Source organism: Eubalaena glacialis, chromosome 3, assembly GCF_028564815.1.
Source record: "Eubalaena glacialis isolate mEubGla1 chromosome 3, mEubGla1.1.hap2.+ XY, whole genome shotgun sequence".
NCBI lineage: Eukaryota > Metazoa > Chordata > Mammalia > Artiodactyla > Balaenidae > Eubalaena > Eubalaena glacialis.
This window is the reverse complement of record NC_083718.1, coordinates 170,311,935-170,331,206: the sequence shown is the minus strand read 5'-3', so window position 1 is coordinate 170,331,206 and position 19,272 is coordinate 170,311,935. Positions and strand designations below refer to the sequence as shown.

At 47.9% G+C, this 19,272-nt stretch overlaps 1 pseudogene; it reads right to left on the bottom strand.

Moving 5' to 3' along the window:
- Positions 1-12,678: 12,678 nt before the first annotated feature.
- On the bottom strand, positions 12,679-13,716 carry LOC133087225 (methylosome protein WDR77-like; annotated as a pseudogene).
- Between the last annotated feature and the right edge of the window lie 5,556 nt (positions 13,717-19,272).

Genomic DNA, 19,272 nt, shown 5'->3' with positions numbered 1-19,272 from the left:
TAAGAATTCCAAGGTGATGACAGCAAGCATTAAACCAAGAGTGAGGCCCTTGTGAGTGCAGGGCTCTGTTTGACTGCATAGGTCTGACACCCATGAAGCTGACCGCACCCCTAGACCCACCACCAATGAGGCACACTCTCCCTTCCCTCCAGAAACACACAACTACACCAGCCCCTGGGTTGCTGGAGCCTCACACTGAGCCAGAGCCCCTCCCAGCTGGGCAGGTCCAGCTGCCCCTCATCTGGGCTGCAAGATCTCTCCCTCTTACTCAACACAACTGCCCCCTTACACACACCACCCTGCCTGCTGGCTTGGGGGTGAATGATAGAGGAGAGGGCGATGCCAACTCCTCCACCCATTATGTGTGCCAGCCTGCAGGGACGCAGCTGACAGTGAAATGCTAATAATAATATACCTAACACTTGTTGAACATTTACCATGTGCTAGGCACTTCTAACACTTTATAAATATTAACTCATTTAATCCTCACAACTTTATGAGAGGTATTGTAAGTTATTGCCACTTTACAGAAGGAACCTGAGGCACAGAAAAGTTGAGTCACCTGTCAGATCACACAGCTAGTAAGGGAACTGGGATTTGAACCCAGGCTGTCTGCTCCAGAGAGCCTTCTCTGTCGGTTGTTGCCATGGTGCTGGACCAGGAATGTATCAGGCACTGTGGACCCAGATCTCTCAGGGCCTCTTGGAAGTGAAGAAAAAAGATGATTATGATGCAGCATCACCTTGACTGGGATCCATGGACAACCCCGGGAGCCGCAGGATGGTCACCAGACTGCAGAAACACAGATGATTGTCTTTATTACAGTCTCAATATTTAGAAGATGTATGAGCTAGAGACATATTCGTTTTTTATCTTTTCACAAACAAAAATGTCATATATGTAATGAAGGCATTTTCACTGACAACTGTATACATGGTTGGATCATGGACAGTCCACGTGGTGGCCAGTTCTCTAGAAGACTTTCTCACGAACTGGAATGAAGGGAAACCTGCCCTGCCAGCAAGTCCTGTTCATCCAACTGGTCTCCTTTAATATCATAGACCAGACTTCCCTGGTGGCGCAGTGGTTAAGAATCTGCCTGCCACTGCAGGGGACACGGGTTCGATCTCTGGTCCGGGAAGATCCCACATGCTGCAGAGCAACTAAGCCTGCGAGCCACAACTACTGAGCCTGCGCTCTAGAGCCCGCAACCCCAACTACTGAAGCCCGCATGCCACAACTACGGAGCCTGCATGCCACAACTACTGAAGCCTGCGCATCTAGAACCTGTGCTCCACAACAAGAGAAGACTCCGTAATGAGAAGCCCACGTACCGCAATGAAGACCCAACGCAGCCAAAAATAAATAAATAAATAAATAAAAATTTTAAAATGTTAAAAAAAAATATCTTAGACCTTCGGGAGAGTCTGCCCAGCCCATGCCCACCCTCCTTCTCTCAGAGTTGCCCCTCCCCACTCGATGTGATCCTTGAGGCCCCGTCTGAATCCTTGGCCCCGCTCCTGCACACCCCTGTTCGTGACTGATTGGTCCAGGAATGCCTACCTGCTCCAAGCCGGCCAATCAGATCTTTTGTCTGGGGATGGTGGCTCTGCCTGTCAACCCACTCCGGCTGGTCTCTGACCTAAGAGCAGGTAAACTTGTTGACTGTAAACCAGCTGCCTTCACCTTCACTGCTGTTTGCACAAAAGAAAAGAAGAAGGAAGCTGTGTACAGGGGAAGAGAAGAATGAAGTAGTGACGAAGGGATATGTGGGGGGAGAGGGGAGCTGGCCCTCCCGCTGATGGCCACAATTGCTCTTCCTCCCCGGCATGCATCCCTAGGATAACTCCAGCTGTCATGTCAGTTAGCCTGAGAAATTGCTATTCCTTGCAGTCCAATAACCTTATATAAGTTTAAACTGGAAAATGGCAAAGAAAAGTACCACAAAGCCCCTGAATGTGTTGGTTTTATTGTCTTTGTTGAAAATGACAGATCCCAAAGCCACAGAGCTATCTGTGTCCTGGGAGTGTCCCCAGTGGAAGCACGAGGTCATCTGTCTCTTTGTTTGGAAAATGCTTCCCACAGTGGAGAGGGCTTTCCCAAGAAGAAATGAAACCGAGTTCCCTTACCAAGTTTATGATTAATCTCTCTATCCGAAACTTTATTCCCTTTCTTGTCCCCTCTGACCTCAATCCTGTGCTAACTGAACACTCATCAACCAGAGTCAGATGACTAAAATTGCTGTTGTCAATAACATCATTAATGTACTAAAATTGCTATTGTAAGATATCATCATCAATGTACAAATTCAGGTTGTTTCTCCAGAAACACCTGGTTTCTCCAGAAACATCTGGTTGTTAGCCAGATGAGTTAACAGACCCCCACCCCACGCCCACCCCAGCCGTGGACTACCTGGCCAGATAATCGTAAACCAGAGACATCCTGACTTCTGAAACTATAATTAATTAAGAGATGCCACAGCACCGTCACTAGGCGATGATTAATCCCAGCCTCTTTGTTCTTCCCCTTTAAAAAAAAGCCCCTAACTCAAAGACCAAGTTGGGGTAGATCTGAGGCTTATCTCCCACTCCCTTGCTTGACATCCTGCAATAAACCCTTACTTTGCTGCCAACTCGTGCTGTCAGAGTTTATCTTTCTGCACTGCTGGCACACGAGCCCTTTGCCTGGTTTCAGAAATGTGCTTTGCAAAGGACTTTATCAAACTTGGGCTGTCCAATGGTGTGCCAGCAAATATTTGACAACTGGTTCCTCAGAAATCCAAATGTATACATTATATACATATGTACAGATATATTTATTATAAATTTTACTGATAAAGTGGATGCATAGAACACAATTTACAAATAACTGCACAATGTAGGAACTCTTGATTGTAGATTCCATATAGTCAATTGATTCTCCAGAAGGCTTTTGTTAATTTTTGCTGAACTCTTGTATGTCTAGTCAACCTATGATTGCAATTCAATCCAAATTTGAAATGGAGTTGCATTCCAGTCTGCTGTACTAACTCTTTTCCCCATAAATTTATTGTCATTAAATCTGATACGTGATCTACTGTTACACTGCTCACTCTCCTATAAATATATTCATTAAACTGAAAACTCTTTCAGCTTCAGCACTTTAGTTTGCACTGTTAATATTTCATCCATCACTTTCCTTAACCTAGAAAGTCAACAAAACAGCAAATCAAGGCCCGATTTGTGACTTTTGCCAATTCCCACCTTGGCCGACTTCAAGTTACCAACGTGATATCACAAAGCAGAGTTGGGAAGAGGTGTGTGGAAGCACATCATTCATTATGCCAAAGTTCTCCTATTCAGTTACAATAGATGCAGATAACCTCAAGAGAATAGAGAATAGTAAAATGTAGTAAAATCAGTAGGAAGTCGTGAGTTTTGAGTATTATCTTTATTTTAATATTTCCTTTTTTAATTGAAGTATAGTTGATTTACCAAGTTGTGTTAATTTCTGCTGTACAGCAAAGTGATTCAGTTATACGTATATATACATTATTTTTCATATTCTTTTCCATTATGATTTATACCAGGATATTGAATATAGTTCCCTATGCTATACAGTAGGACCTTGTTGTTTATCCATGATTTAATATCTCTTAATTGTAAATTTATACAATTTAATTTTTAATAATGACTGTTCAACAACCTGAAATCGCAAAATTCCCCAAACTTTAGCAACTGGCTCCTGAAAGCTGGTGTGAGCCAGCTCTGGCACACTGCTGGATTTGTCTCCATCCCAACGCACCCTATGGGACATTGTCAACAGAAGAGGCCCCATGACTGGAGAGTCTGGTGAAGCTGTTTGCCCTGGGAAAGTTTGAGCTGGTTTGTGCCTTGGAGCAGAGGAAGAAACTTGCAGCAATGACTCTGTCAAATTCAAGGACACATCGACGCAGCCAGTTTGGCAGGGCCATTTTGATTCCCTCATATCAAAACATGAGATTTCTTTTTTTATTATTAAGTGCTCAACAGACATCCTTGACCCTTGACCTCAGCCCCTCTCTGCACCCCACTCTGTGTCTGAGACTCACCCCACTTATCACAGTCTGTAGATGCCTGTTTTCAACCCAGGCACCCAGAGGAGAAGGCTTTTTGTTTGTTAGATTTTTCAGTCTCCATCACAACTTGCTTGTCCCTCTTTCCCAGGGAAAAGCGGAACTTTCACTAAGATTGCTATCTTTGCGCAGCCAATGTGACAGGAAAAATTGTTTAATTTTAGAAGAATTCAGTACCTGTTTTACTCATCCTCACCTTTCAAAACCCTATTCACGTCGCCTCCCTTCTGATATTTCATTTTCCAACATTGCTATGACTATGACTTGTCCATAATCCAATTGTACTTGTTCAGACAAGAGTGTGAATGTTTGTTTACTAATCAGTGCCCTTGACTAAGCTGTGAATCTTTCCTCAAGGGCAAGGGTTGTGTCTGTCTTGTATGCTATTGTGTGGCCAGTGGCCAGTACAGGATCTGGCACTGAGGATTTTCTCACTAAATATGTCAAATTAAAACACCTGAATATATATTCAATGCCATGGGGCCTCCTATAAGCCCTGGGAGATGATTTTAAGCTAGTCCTTCCTTTAAGGAAGCTCTCCTTGAGGCCCCTTGCACCTCCTCTTAATCTCCCTAAACACGTATTTCCCACTTGGACCCCTAAATGTCAGAGCCAGAGGGGTCCTGAGGCCATTTGGTCCCATCAACTTGTTGTGCAGATGGGGAAACTGAGGCCCAGGGAAGGGCAGGGACTTACCTGAGCTCACATAGCTCATTAATAGGGTGGAAACCAAGCCTATGCCTCCCGGATCAGGCTTCATCCTATAACTCCCTTCTTAGAGACAGGGGAGCAGGCCTAGAGAGTGGAAGGTGAGCCCAAGCTCACACAGCAGTTGAGGGGCAGAACCAGGGCCCGGCAATTCTCCTGCCCCACCCAGATCTCCTCGGGACCTTTCCCTTCCTTTGAGGCCTGGCAATGAGACTTGTGGGTGCCGCCTCCACGTACTCAGGGTCCGGGATCAAGGCTGAGGAGGGGCGATTCCGTGGGTCCTCATCTGGGAGTGGATGGAGGCATGCACCAGTTTGTCCACTAGGGGGCACTAGAGAGTCCAGCTAGGAGAGCGGTCAGCTCACTGAGCCTCCAGCTTTGGTTCATGTGTACTTGGGCCAGATGGGAAAACCGAGACCCTGGGAGGAGAGGGACTTGCAGAGTCACCCTGAGAGCCAGAGGGAGAGCTGGCACTTGACCCGGGCTTCTTGAGACCAGTCAGGTGCATTCCCTGGGTGGCTGACCCTGGCCTGGGGGCGGGGCTTCTCTGCCCTTTTGCTGTCCACTCAGGCCAGGCTGTGCAGAGCCACACCCTGCATGCATGACATTGCACCTCTCCCTGGTACACACTAGCCAGTGCTGAGTCACACCTTGCTTCATCCCTGCTCTGTCTGAGGCCCCCCACCCCACTGCTGCCTCCTGGCATCAGCACAGGCCTTTGTGGTTTAGGAAACATTGTCACCCTCTGCTTACCTGCTTTGTCTGCGTGGAGAAGAGTGTGGGCCTCGGGTTAGGCTAGGGAGGTGGATTCCAGTCAGACCAGCCTCTCAACCTCAGACCAGGTTGGTTACACATCTCTTTGGGCCTCAGTTTCCTTATCTGTAAAGCAGAGATGATAGTAGCTCTTATCTCTCAGGGGTTTTGAGAGGGTTAAATGAGATAGCACATCAAGTCCTTGGGAGCTTTTTATCAAGACTGAAACCTGCTAGCATCTGGGAGAGATGTGAAACTGCCTTCACGTTACAGATGACAGGCTGAGGCTCAGAGAGGTCAGTGAGCAATAATGCAACTTCCTAGTCTAGGGCCAGGTATGATTGCCAGGCCATGACTCAAGGGTGTGAGAAGTAGCACTTTCTTTTCTTTAGCCCAGGGTTGTGTCTCAGTTGGGGTGGGAGAGGAATGTATGTAAAGCTAAGGCTTGGGTAGGCCCATGTGTTTCCCAGCCATGTATCTGCATGGGTCGCCTTGGTGGCACCATTGCCCTTTTTGCTTTTTTTTTTTTTTAATGTTGATTCATTCATCTATTCATTTCTCTTCTGTGCCCTGTGAGCAAAATGGGCATCCTTCCTGTCTCATTAGGAGTGTCTTGTCTCGTGAGGTTCCATCAAGAAAGCATTTCTTTTTTGGTCTTAAGACTCATGCAAGATACCGTCTATGCCCTGGTTCTGGGTCAGTGATTAGAATTGCACCTTCCCTCCATCACTTCTGCCAACTGGTCAACTATGTTCATCCTTCAAATCTCAGGGTTTGGTTTTTTTTTTGGTCCTTTTTGCTTTGAATGGCCCTTCCGGGGCCAACATCTCTCTCCACTTCTTCTGGGTCATACCGGAGGGCATAAGACTAGTTCTGCTGAGCTGGGGGGTCACACTGTGGCTTGGGGGTCATTCTGGTAGGTCCCCCTTTGGGGTCTGGCTGCAACGTGCAGGGCCCATGATGTCTCTGCTCTCACCACTGTCTCCATCCTTCCTCCTGTTCCAGCCTGGGGAGGCCTTTAGTCTGCTTAACAGTTTTTCTTGCATGGGAAGCAGGAGAGTAGGAAAAGGGCAAAATATTAGGAGAAAAACAAACAGATCAATTATATCAATACATATTTCTGGAGTGGCTTTTACGTACCAAGCACTGTTCTAGGCCCTGGGGTTGCAGCTATGAGCAAGTAGACAGTTTCTTCTCTCAAGGGGAGCTGGGGCGGGCAGACAGTGATGGTCACAATGGCTACCCTTTATGGAGCCTTACTATGTGCCTGTGTCATCTCATTTACTCCTTCCAACAACATAAAGACATGTGTGACTATTATCCCCATTTTATAGGTGAAGAAATAGAGGCACAGAGAGGTTCAGTAACTTGCACCAGCTAGTAGATAATAGAGGTAGGATTCTGAGCCAGGCAGTCTGAAAATTAAACAAGGTCATGGGGTAGAGAAGGGCTGGCTGTGCATCCAGCTGGGGAGGACACTTCTAGCGTTCCCGAGTGAGGAGGTGGGGTTTGAGCTGAGGGCCGCCTGATGATAAGAAGCAGACATGCCTGGATCCGGGGAATAAACATTCCAGGCAGAGAGAAGAGCAAGTGCAAAGGCTCTGAGGTGAGAATGAACTTGACTTATCAAGAGCTGGAAGGAAAGCCACTGTGGCTGGGAGTTCAGGAGTAAAGGAGAGAAAGTAGCAGGAGGTGAGGGGCGGAGTAGACGGACCCAGATTGGCAACATTAAACTCCCTGGGGCAGGGAGGTTGCAGACATCTGGGCTGCTTCCCTTGCGCTGGGCAGGGCCAAACCCTATGCCCATAAACCCCAAGAGGTCATTATCTCCTGCCCCTGGAGACAGCTGGGGCACCCACGGCTGGGGCCTATTCTAACCTCTCATTGGTCCTGGGACCCTGAGGACTATCCAGCTACCAAGGGGAAGGGGGCCAAGGGTGGGCTGGGGTGGAGGGCCTGGGGCCCAGAGAAGCCTTATTTCTGATGGGGCACCAGGCAGGAGGTGCTGATCCCTGGGTCAGAGACCTGAGGTCTGTCCCAATGGTGGCAAAGGCATTTTGATTGGAGTCATTAAGATCACTCAGCCTTGATGGCCTGGACTTGAGCCAAGCTGTCCTCATTGGCTCCCCTTGACCTCCTGGCCTGACCTCTCCCACCACCCAATGACAGGAGAGGCCCCTCTGGGGGCACTAATTAGCACCCCCTCTTCTGGATTCCAGGGCTTTCTCCCTGCCCCCAGTCAGGGAAAGAGCTCCTTTCGGAGACCAGCCGTTGCCTCTGCCCCTCACACGCACCTTCTCCCACATCCTGGGGGTTCAGCTGAGGCCAGTGCAACATTTCCCAGGGCCTCCTGGTCCTTCCTGCCCACGGGGAATTTTCACCCATGTTCCCTCTACTGGGAATGTTCTTTCAACTTCTGTTTACACTGAGAAGTCCTCCTACTTTATTCCTCAAGGTATAACAGGTGAATTTCTTCCTTCCTTCCTTCCTTCCTTCCTTCCTTCCTTTCCTTCCTTCCTTCCTCCCTTCCTTCCTGTGTTCCTTTCCTCCCTCCCTCCTTCCTTCCTTCCTTCCTTTCTTTCTCTTTTCCTCCCTCCCTCCCTCCCTTCCTTACCATCATTCATTCATTTTATTTTTTAAATAAATTTATTTTACTTTATTTATTTATTTTTGGCTGCGTTGGGTCTTCGTTGCTGCGTGCGGGCTTTCTCTAGTTGCGGCGAGCAGGGGCTACTCTTCATTGTGGTGCGCGAGCTTCTCACTGCGGTGGTTCCTCTTGTTGCGGAGCATGGGCTCTAGACGCACGGGCTTCAGTAGTTGCAGCACGCAGGCTCAGTAGTTGTGGCTCGTGGGCTTAGTTGCTCTGCGGCATGTGGGCTCTTCCCTGACCAGGGATCTGAACCCGTGTCCCCTGCATTAGCAGGCAGATTCTCAACCACTGCACCACCAGGGAAGCCCTCATTCATTCATTTTTTTTTTTTTTAAAGTATTTGTTTTATTTATTTATTTATTTATGGCTGTGTTGGGTCTTCGTTTCTGTGCGAGGGCTTTCTCTAGTTGTGGCAAGCGGGGGCCACTCTTCATCGCGGTGCGTGGGCCTCTCACTATCGCGGCCTCTCCTGTTGCAGAGCACAGGCTCCAGACACGCAGGCTCAGTAATTGTGGCTCACGGGACCAGCTGCTCCGCGGCATGTGGGATCTTCCCAGACCAGGGTTCGAACTCGTGTCCCCTGCATTGGCAGGCAGATTCTCAACCACTGTGCCACCAGGGAAGCCCCATTCATTCATTTTATTCATACATTTTGGGCATTCATTTATTCAGCTTCCACCAGGCACTGGGGGCACAGAGCGGGTAGGACAGATTCTGAGGTCAAGGAGTATATTAACCTGTGTGAGAGGCAGAAGGTAAACAAGCAGGACAGGCTACATACATAATGGACAGGTCCCAGTGCAGAATAAAAATGTGAGACCCCTTGTTAAAAAATCATTAAGAATTTCAAAACGGTGACAGCAGGGCATTAAACCAATCGAAGGGTGCTTCCTAACTAGGGAGCCCTTCTGCAGAGTTCGTGTCCCCAGGAAGCTGGTCCCGTGAACAAACGATTCCATCAGACATGTGGTGGCGAGCCTGGGAGTCATCCAGGGGGAGCGGAGGTCCACAAATTGCCAAAAGCAGAAGGAGAGAGATGGAAGGACTCTTTTTGGAAACTGCACGTTGTCCGGATGTGAAAAGGGGCCAGAGGAGCAGGCAGGGTCCGATGTAAGGGAGTGGGTCTTTATTCCGTGGGCAGTGCAGAGCCACCTAAAGTTCTAAACAGGAGTGTGATCAGATTCTTCTTCTGAAAAGATTATTCTGGGACCAAATAAGAAATACAAATAAAAATATATGAAAAATACAAATAATAATACATATAAATGATACAAAAAATAAATGTGAAAAAATTTCCACTTCACTAGTAATCAAACAAATCAAAAGTAATGTTTTTAACTTTTTTTTTTTTTTTTTGCCACGCTGTGTAGCATGTGGGATCTTAGCTCCCCGACCAGGGATCAAACCCGTGCCCCCTGCAGTGGGAGTGCAGAGTCTTAACCGCTGGACCACCAGGGAAGTCCTAAAAGTAAATTTTTTTTATTATCAAAAAGTGTTGTTTACAGTATCAAAACTTTGGAAATGACTTTAACCCACACCGATCAGGCTGGTACCCTTGTCCTCACAGCTCCTGAGAGGTCTGTTGGGGTTCTCCGGGGCACATGATTGACATGGGAGACATTCCAAGGGGGTTGACTTTATTTGATGATAAGTAATTTCAAACCTAATTTTTGTGTTCAAACAAACATGACAATCACACCACATGGCCACAATAAAAAATATAGACAATGACAAGTGTTGACAAGGATGTGAAGCAATTGGAACCCTCACCCATTGCTGATAGGAATGTAAAAGGGTGCAGCAACTTTGGAAGACAGTTTGGCAGTTTTCAAAATGCTAAACAGAGTTACCATATGACCCAGCAATTCAACTCCTAGGTATGTACTCAAGAGAAATAAAAACATACGTCCACACAAAAACTTGTTTATCAATGTTCATAGCAGCATTATGCGTAATAGCCCCAAAGTGGAAGCAATATAAATGTCTGTCAGCTGATGAACAAATAGAATTTTTTAAAATGCTTTATTCGTGTAATGTAATGTTATTTGGCAATAAAAAAGAATGAAGTGCTGATACATGCTATGATATGGATGAACCTTAAAAACATTATGTTAAGTGAAAGAAGACTTACAAAAGGCCACATAATTCCATTATTTGAAATGTCCAGAACAGATAAATTTATAGAGACAGAAAGTAGATTAGTAGTTGTCAGGGGCTGTGGGGAGAGGGGAATGGGGAGTGACTGCTTAATGGGTACAATATTTCTTTTTGGGGTGCTGAAAATGTTCTGGAATTAGATAGTGGTGGTGATCACACAACCTTGTGATTGTTCTAAAACCCACTGAAATGTACATTTTAAAACAAGTGGATTTTATGGTATGTGGAATATATTTCAATAAAGCTGTTTTTTTTTTTTTTGAAAAGAAATCATGAATACAGTAGAGCAAAGAATTAGGGTGACCAGCTGTCCCAGTTTGCCCAAGACTAAAGGTTTTCCGGGGACATGAGACTTTCAGTGCTAAAATCAGAAAAGTCCCAGGCAAAACAGGACAAGTTGGTCACTCTGCATAGAATGCAAACTTTACATTTATTTGAATGATCAAATGTGAGAATTTAAAGAAATTTCCTGGTTATATGAGAGGTAAAGCAGGGGGAAAGCTTAAGGAGCACTGACCTAAATGTCCAACAAAAGGAGGTAGTTAAATTCATTCATTCATTTATTCCCCACTAGAATGTAAGCTCCACAGGGGCAAGGGTTTTTGTCTGTTTTATTCACTGCTGTACTCTGAGGGCCTGGGACTCTGCCTGGCATACAGTCCATGAATGTTTGGTGAGGAGAGGTGTATGCTAGGTGCCAGTGGTGCATTAGTTCCTCCTGTCCTAGGGCTTAAACTGCCTCGTGGCTAGTTTAATAAGCAGACAAACAAGACACTAGTGAACAGATGAGGGAATAAGATAATTTCAGATAGTGATATATGTCATGAAGAAAATAAAGTGATCGAGTGGATCCCTTTAGGCTGAGTGGTCCCAGGAGCCTTGCTAAGAAGGTGACTTCTGAGTGGGGGGACACCCACTGACAGAGCCATTCTCAATGGTGTTAAGAAAACATCTTTTTTTCCTTTTTTTTAAACAATGAATCAACTTCTTATTTCACTGACCGGTACTTCTGATTCTCTATTTGATGCTGCATTTAAAATCTTCAGGGTCCCCCAAAACAGCATTCAGTCTTCTTATATCCAGAGACAGGGGCCCAGAGGCAAAAAAGCTCAGGCCCCAGGCTGTTTTCAGGTGGGACAATGGCAGACATTCCTATGCAAGCCTATATCAGTTTTTAACTGAAATGCCATTAAGCTTTCCATCCTGAAACTTTTTTCTATGGCATCTGTGGCAGAAATACACTCATCTCTCATATACATAACTCCATGGGGGTGCGGGGTGGGCATTACACAGGTGCCAGCCAAACTTCTTATTCAGCCAGAAACTGGACTTCTGGCTCAGTTTAATAGCAAGGAGATGAGCAAAACTGTGGTGAGTGTGCTGGCTCTTCCTCAAGGTGAACTGGGCTGGATGTGAACGGAAGCACATGATAAAGGTGAATTAAGCTCTATAAAAAAAGTAAGTTGCTCCTATCTCTATGAGCGGTCTATGAGCTGCTTCCAAGAATCCAGGGATGCCCACATCCCATACCTCATCCAGACAAGGCCAATTCCTCACGCACAGCTACACGGGAAGCATAAAAACATTTTGTTGGGACTTCCCTGGTGGTCCAGTGGTTGAGACTCCTTGCTTCCAATGCAGGGGTCGTGGGTTTGATCCCTGGACGGGGAACTAAGATCCCACATGCTGCAGGGCGTGGCCAAAAAACCCCAAAAAACAAAACAAAATCTCTCAAATAACGTCTTGCTTTAAAAAAAATCTTCCGTGCAGATGAACCAGTTTGCAAGGCAGAAATAGAGACACAGATGTAGAGAACAAATGTATGGACACCAAGGGGGGAAACCGGGGGTGTGGGGTGGAGTGGTGGTGGTAGTGGTGGTGGTGGGATCAACTGGGAGATTGGGATTGACGTATATACACTAATATGCATAAAATAGAGAACTAATAAGAACCTGCTGTATTAAAAAAAATAAAATTCAAAAAAAAAAGGAAAAAAACCTTTCTCTTTAAAAAAAAAATCTTTTATTAACTTTGGGGGGTGGGGATTGGGTCTTGGGAAAGATGTGGGATGGCTTTTTTATTCCCCTTGCCAGCAACAGCTATGTGTCTATACACACACTCAGACACACATACATATCCATGTTCAAGGAAGTTTTTCTTCCCTGACTACAGGACCCCAGAATCCAGCCTGCCCCAGGCTGAGAGACAGTGCCTATTAACTGCACAGATCTGATGTATCAACATACTGTATAAGGCTCCTGTGTTGTCTCACAAACTGAGAGGGCAGGGGCAAAGGGAGTGGATACTCACGGGGGATTTTCTTTTTGTCTGAAATCCAACCTACTCGGCAACACTCTTAGGTCCAGGCTCTGGGAGAGGTTCTGTGGGCACGATATGGTGGGTGACCTGACGGTCCCAGCCCACTGGGGTAAGAAGGGAGTGATTTAGCAGGGACAGAGTAGTATCTCTCACAGTCTCTGTGAGCTCGGCTTCTACACCCCTCGGCCTGAGTCCAGCACAGCAAGTGAGCCGTCTTCACTGACAGAGACCAGGAAGGGAGCACTGTGTGTGGAGAACACCAGCCCAGTGACACACTGGGAGTGCACAGCTGAGCTGAGGGCACAGCTTGCACTCTTTGTGCCCACAAGGGAGGCAGTCCATTCTCATCACCAAAGACAAAGACTTTACTCCGCTGAGGATGCCAAGGCTGGGAGGTAGGAAGGTAGCCAGAGGCACTGCAGCCCATCTGTGAAGCTGGCTTGGGGCAGTGGATATCCCACAGTGAAATTCTACTGTCCTCACTGCATGAAAGAAACACGGAGTCCTTGTACAGAGAGGCAGCAACACAGGTGACCTGCCCAGAGTGAGCTCGGTATGAATTCAGAATCATCTACTGAGCAAGGTCCCAAACCTTGATGCAGAAGTCTTTGCTACCACCAACCGCTTGTGTGCCAGAGCTTGGGACACTGCAGACACAATGTCATCGTGCTCATACTTGCAGAACTTGCTGTCAATGAGTGTCTCATTCTCATCCAGCTCCCACAATTCAACAGCACCTGAATTGGAAGCCATTAGGATACCTCTGTCCCCTACTCAAGTGAGGTCAGCCACTCCAGCCTCTGTCTGGACTCCAACGGAGCAGAAATCTTCCTTGCGGACAGCACAGTGGTCCCTAAAAAGCCAGAGGGAGCCAGCCCAGCAGAGGCCACTCAAGCTGGAAACCGTTAGCAGGAATGCCCCGATACCACACTGCCTCCAACTGATGCTCCATACAGGCGGGCGCATTAGGGAGATGGTTCCACTCCCCGCTGCCAGGGGCACAAGTTGGGGGTGGGGTTTCCTTCCAAATCTCCATGGTTCCAACTCCAACTTGGCCCCAAACTGGACGCCCGCCAGAGATTCAGCTCCGCCAGCCCCCACGTGGTCCCTCCTCAGGAAAATATCTTAATGGCCAGGAAAATGTTCATTGTGAAATGGTACCCTTATGTTCATAGCAGCACTATTCACAGTAGCCAAGACATGGAAACAACCTAAATGTCCATCAACAGATGAATGAATAAAGAAGATGTGGTACATCTATACAATGGAATACTACTCAGCCATAAAAAGTATGAAATAATGCCATTTGCAGCAACATGGATTCAACTAGAGATTATCATACCAAGCAAAGGAGGTCAGAAAGAGAAAGACAAATACCATATGTTATCACTTATATGTGGAATCTAAAATATGACACAAATGAACATAGCTATGAAACAGAAACAGACTCACAGACATAGAGAACAGACTTGTGGTTGCCAAGGGGGAAGAGGGTGGGGGAGGGATGGATTGGGAGTTTGGGATTAGCAGATGCAAACTATTATATATAGAATAGATACACAACAAGGTTCTACTGTATAGCACAGGGAACTATATTCAATATCCTTTGATAAACTATAATGGAAAAGAATATGAAAAAGAGTGTATATATAAGTATAACTGAATCACTGCTGTATAGCAGAAATTAACACAACATTGTAAATCAACTATAATTCAATAAAATAAATTTTAAAAAAAGAATAAGATATATTAAAGCGGGACTTCTCTGGTGGCGCAGTGGTTAAGAATCTGCCTGCCAATGCAGGGGACACGGGTTTGATACCTGGTCTGGGAAGATCCCACATGCCGTGGAGCAACTAAGCCTGTGCACCACAACTACTGAGCCTGCGCTCTAGAGCCCACGAGCCACAACTACTGAGCCCGTGTGCCACAACTACTGAAGCCCGCGCACCTAAAGCCTGCGCTCCACAACAAGAGAAGCCACCGCAAGGAGAAGCCCGCGCACCACAACGAAGAGTAGCCCCCACTCGCCGCAACTAGAGAAAGCCTGCGCACAGCAACGAAGACCCAATGCAGCCAAAAATAAATAAATAAATAAATTTATTAAAAAAAAAAATATATATATATTAAAGCACGTTGAGGGTGGGAAGTCACGGGTGATTTCTTTTTACTTTTTTAAAGCATTCTTGTATTTCCCCAATGCCCTGCCTGATGCAAAAATCTGGGGGATTGGATCCTGGGGTGAACCAGACAGATGAGGTCCCTGCTCTCATGGAACAGGTATATTTTATAACTGGGAGAAACAAAACCCAGAGTAAAGGAGTAACGTTATTTTTTTAAAAGATTGAAGAAATTGCACTGGTAGGTGTGCCAAAGAGCCAGCTGGAAGCTGGAGTCCGGGTTAGGAGTTGGATGCAGCAGCTGTGCAGCCCGGGGTGAGAGCGGGGCTCGCTGGGGAAGGAACAGAAAGTCAGGGAGAACCTCTCAACACTCACCCATTGTGTGCATGGGTGTAAGTCCTTTCCCTTGTCTCAGCCTCAGTTTCCCCATCTGTTAAATAAGAGGAGACACTAGATATGCTTCTTGTTTTTAAAAAATTTACTTATTTATTTATTTATTTTTGGCTGCATTGGGTCTTTGTTGCTGCACGCGGGCTTTCTTTTTAGTTGTGGCGAGCAGGGGCTACACTTCGTTGGGGTGCACAGGCTTCTCATTGCTGTGGCTTCTCTTGTTGCGGAGCTCTAGGCATGCGGGCTTCTGTAGTTGTGGCACGCGGGCTCAGTAGTTGTGGCACACGGGCTCAGTAGTTGTGGCTCGTGGGCCCTAGAGTACGGGCTCAGTAGTTGTGGCGCACGGGCTTAGTTGCTCTGCAGCACGTGGGATCTTCCTGGACCAGGGCTCAAACCCCTGTCCCCTGCATTGAAAGGCAGACTCTTAACCACTGCACCACCAGGGAAGTCCCTCCTTCCCTTTTAAGACTGAATAATATTCCACTGTATGTATATACGTTAGGTAGTTTTGAGTTTCCTTCAGCTCCAACATTGCAGGATTCTCAATTCCAAGTGACTGTCCACCCTGGGGCTGATTGCTGCCTGGTGGGTTGGGGACCCTGGCTTCAAGCTGACTTTCCCTCCTGCTTGTGTCACCAGGCAGCCAGGGGAGGACCCCAGGGAATGAAAGGCTTTGGCTAAATACCTGCCGCCTTCTCTCTGGAGCTTCAGGAGCCAGGTCAGGGCCTGGCGCAGGGCAGGGGAGGGGAGCTAATGATGGCCTGCCAGAGGCTTTGTCATCCAGATGAAGCTGACCCTGCTCCCGGGCCCCTGCTCCCCGGCCGGCCTGATTACAGAGAGCCCTATTCTTCCCCTCCCTGGGGCCAGGCCTGTCCTCGAAGCAGCCTCTGCATGCCCAGCTGCTCTGGAGCAGCTGCAGAGATAAGCCAGCTGAGGAATCTGGGGTAGCAGCTGCCAAAATCACTGGCTTTGGGGCCAGAACAACAGATACAACGCATGGTGAAGCCAGCAGGCTTATGCAGTGGTTCTCATCTGGGGGTGACTAGTAATAACAGCCACTGTTGCCTGAAGTTTTAATATGTTCATCATGTACCAAGCACTGGACATGAATTATTTTATTTAATCTCACACAGCCCTAGGAGGTTGGTACTGTTAACCCCATTTTACAGAGGAGCAAGCTGAGGCTTGGGGAGCCTTACACAGCTGGTAAGCAGCCCAGCCTTGTTCTGTGATGAAGCCTGATCTCTTATTCCCTGGTTCTGAAATTGGGTGGAAATTTCTTTGGCGAGTTCCTTGGTGGAGGGCAGATGAGGGGGCTGAGTGGATGGAGATCTATTTGCCTTCCCTGCACCGACAAGGGCAGCAACTCTTGTAGCTGCTCGGGTTTCTGCTTCCAAACATGTGAAAGCCACTGCTGTAGTTCACCTCATTTGTTTTACAGGTGGAGAAACTGAGGCCCTGGGAGGGACAGGGAACTGTCCAGGTTCACTCCAACAGGGTCTATGGCAGAGCTGGGATTAGAACCCGAGTCCAGCCTCCCAGCCATGCTCTGTTTTTGGTGCCCACGTGGCCTGCTGGATCTTGTATGTGACCCACACAGGCAGGAGGGCACTCTGTGGCCTCACCTGCTGGGTCTGCTGGGCCTGGACCCCCACCCTTCCTTACAGAAGGAGGGAGATGCAGAGGTGGCCGGCAGTGGTGCAGAGAATAGCATGCAGGCTGGAGCTCAGTTCTGACCCTGCTGCTACCTTGCTGTGTGGCCTGGGTAGCTCTGCTCTCTCCAGGCCTCAGTTTCCCCTTCTGTACAATGGGGGTTGCTGACAGTTTGGACCAACAGGCACTGGGCAGGGGAGGAAGAGTGGTTAGACAAGAGGAGAGGAAGGGAGGAGAGGAAGGGAGTGTATGGAGAGGAAGGGAGGAGCCACGGGGCCGCAGGACACCCTGCCTTGCCCCGCTGTCCTGGGGAAACACCCCAGGTTCCGCCGCCCACACTCCACTGCTGGCCAGGGGACGCCGCTTGGCCTGAGAGTGTCCAACCTTGGATGAGAGAGTTCTTGGTCCCCAAGACTGCCATGGGGCTGGTGGCTTCCCTTCCTCAGCCCCAAGACATTCCCTCGCCCTGAGAACGGTGCTGGCCTCATGGGGACCTAGAGGAGGCTGAGCTCCTGGGTGGGCACTCCCATGGGCGTCAGCCTCACCCAGCCACGTGTGCTTGCATCCCTACAGTGTGTGTATGTGCAAACCCACACGCACGCCTCGCACAGCAGGGACTCTCACAGGCCACGAGAGGCCCAAACCAGTTCTTATTTTTGAGGCCCCCAGTAAGTTAAAAATGAAGACATGCCGAAACAGTCTGGCCGCAACTGTGGTGTGTTTTACATACTTTTATTTAATAAATTAACATCTTTAACATGCACACACACACACTCACAAATCCAATGCAATTGAGAGATTCATAAGATCATTGCAGGAATTACAAATGATATGAGTTCACAGTGCTGTGTGGGCCGGTGATGGGATATAGTTTAAAATTGTATGATGAGCGTCCTGTTCTTTCCATCTTGCACGTGGTTCCCTGGGACTAGACATCCAGCCTCCTTTGAGTGTACATTGTTTTCTAACATTTTATTATGAAAAATGTCAAGCAATCCAGAAAGGTTGAAACAATTGTACGCTGAACACCCATATCCTTATCATCTGGAATCTACAAGGAACATCTTGCGATATTTGCTTTATCTCATATCCATCCCTTTTTCCATTCATCCATCCAAATCCATCCAAATCCATCCTTTTATCTCTCTATCCCTCCACCCGTCCATCTGCTTTTTGATGCATTTTTGAGGCTCATGAATGTGAGGACTCGGTCAAATGACACTCTTTTCCCTCCTCCTTCTCCCTGACAGTAACAGGCCTTGCTGCACTCACACTCACACTCACACACACACCACGACATGTAAAACCCTTATAGGCACACACCTCACATGATTCACCCATGTTCTCCAATTCATGCATGTCCTCTCCTTACACATATTGACATGAATTCACATATGCAAACATCACACATAATCACCTGTGCACACACACATAAAGACACACACACACACACACACACAGTGCCCACATGTGCATTTGTGGCAGACTTTTGATATCTGTAAAGGGAGCATCCAGAGACCTAGAATCCTCAGACCTGTGACCCTCGGGTAGTCCATGCCAGGCCCTGGTTTACTCCTCCAGCCCTCGCTTCTGGCAAGTGTCAGGGGCTCCCCTGCAGCTCCCCGCCCCACATGTCTCACCTTTTCCGCTTCTCCCACAGTCTTCTCCCTCACCTCCCAGCCACATCCCACAGAGAAGACCTCCCACAAAAGTTCCTTCCGGAGTGTTACCACATGTGGGTACAAAGCCCACCAGACTGCCGCTCCGGGAGGGCAGGGACAGTGTTGGCCTGTTCACACCACATCCTCGGCACATGGCACCCAGCAGGCCCTGTGGTCGGTTGAAAAAGGAACAAAAGCGGCAGAGCATTGCATCCCCTGGGCAGCCTCAGGGGCATACGCGTCACGCATGCTCACCGCCATGCACACACACATTCTGCATTCATCCGTGCTCACATGTACATCGTGTGTGTGTCTGCCTGTCTCCATATTCTCCAGATGGAGTCAATTCCAGGATCTGAGTCCTTTCCTAAAGCCTTGGTCGCCTAAGACCACTGTGAGCACATCTGCTGGAGCGTGAGGTCCAGATGTGGCCCCCTGACCATGCGCTCCTGAGCTTGGCCCTGTGCATCTGCATGGCAGAGGTTAAGAGTACCAGCTCTGGGCTTCCCTGGTGGCGCAGTGGTTGAGAATCCACCTGCCAATGCAGGGGACACGGGTTCGATCCCTGGTCCAGGAGGGTCCCACATGCTGTGGAGCAACTGAGCCCGTGCGCCACAATTACTGAGCCTGTGCTCTAGAGCCAGCGAGCCACAACTACTGAGCCTGCGAGCCACAACTACTGAGCCCGCATGACACAACTGCTGAAGCCCACATGCCTAGAGCCCATGCTCTGCAACAGGAGAAGCCACTCACCGCAACGAAGACCCA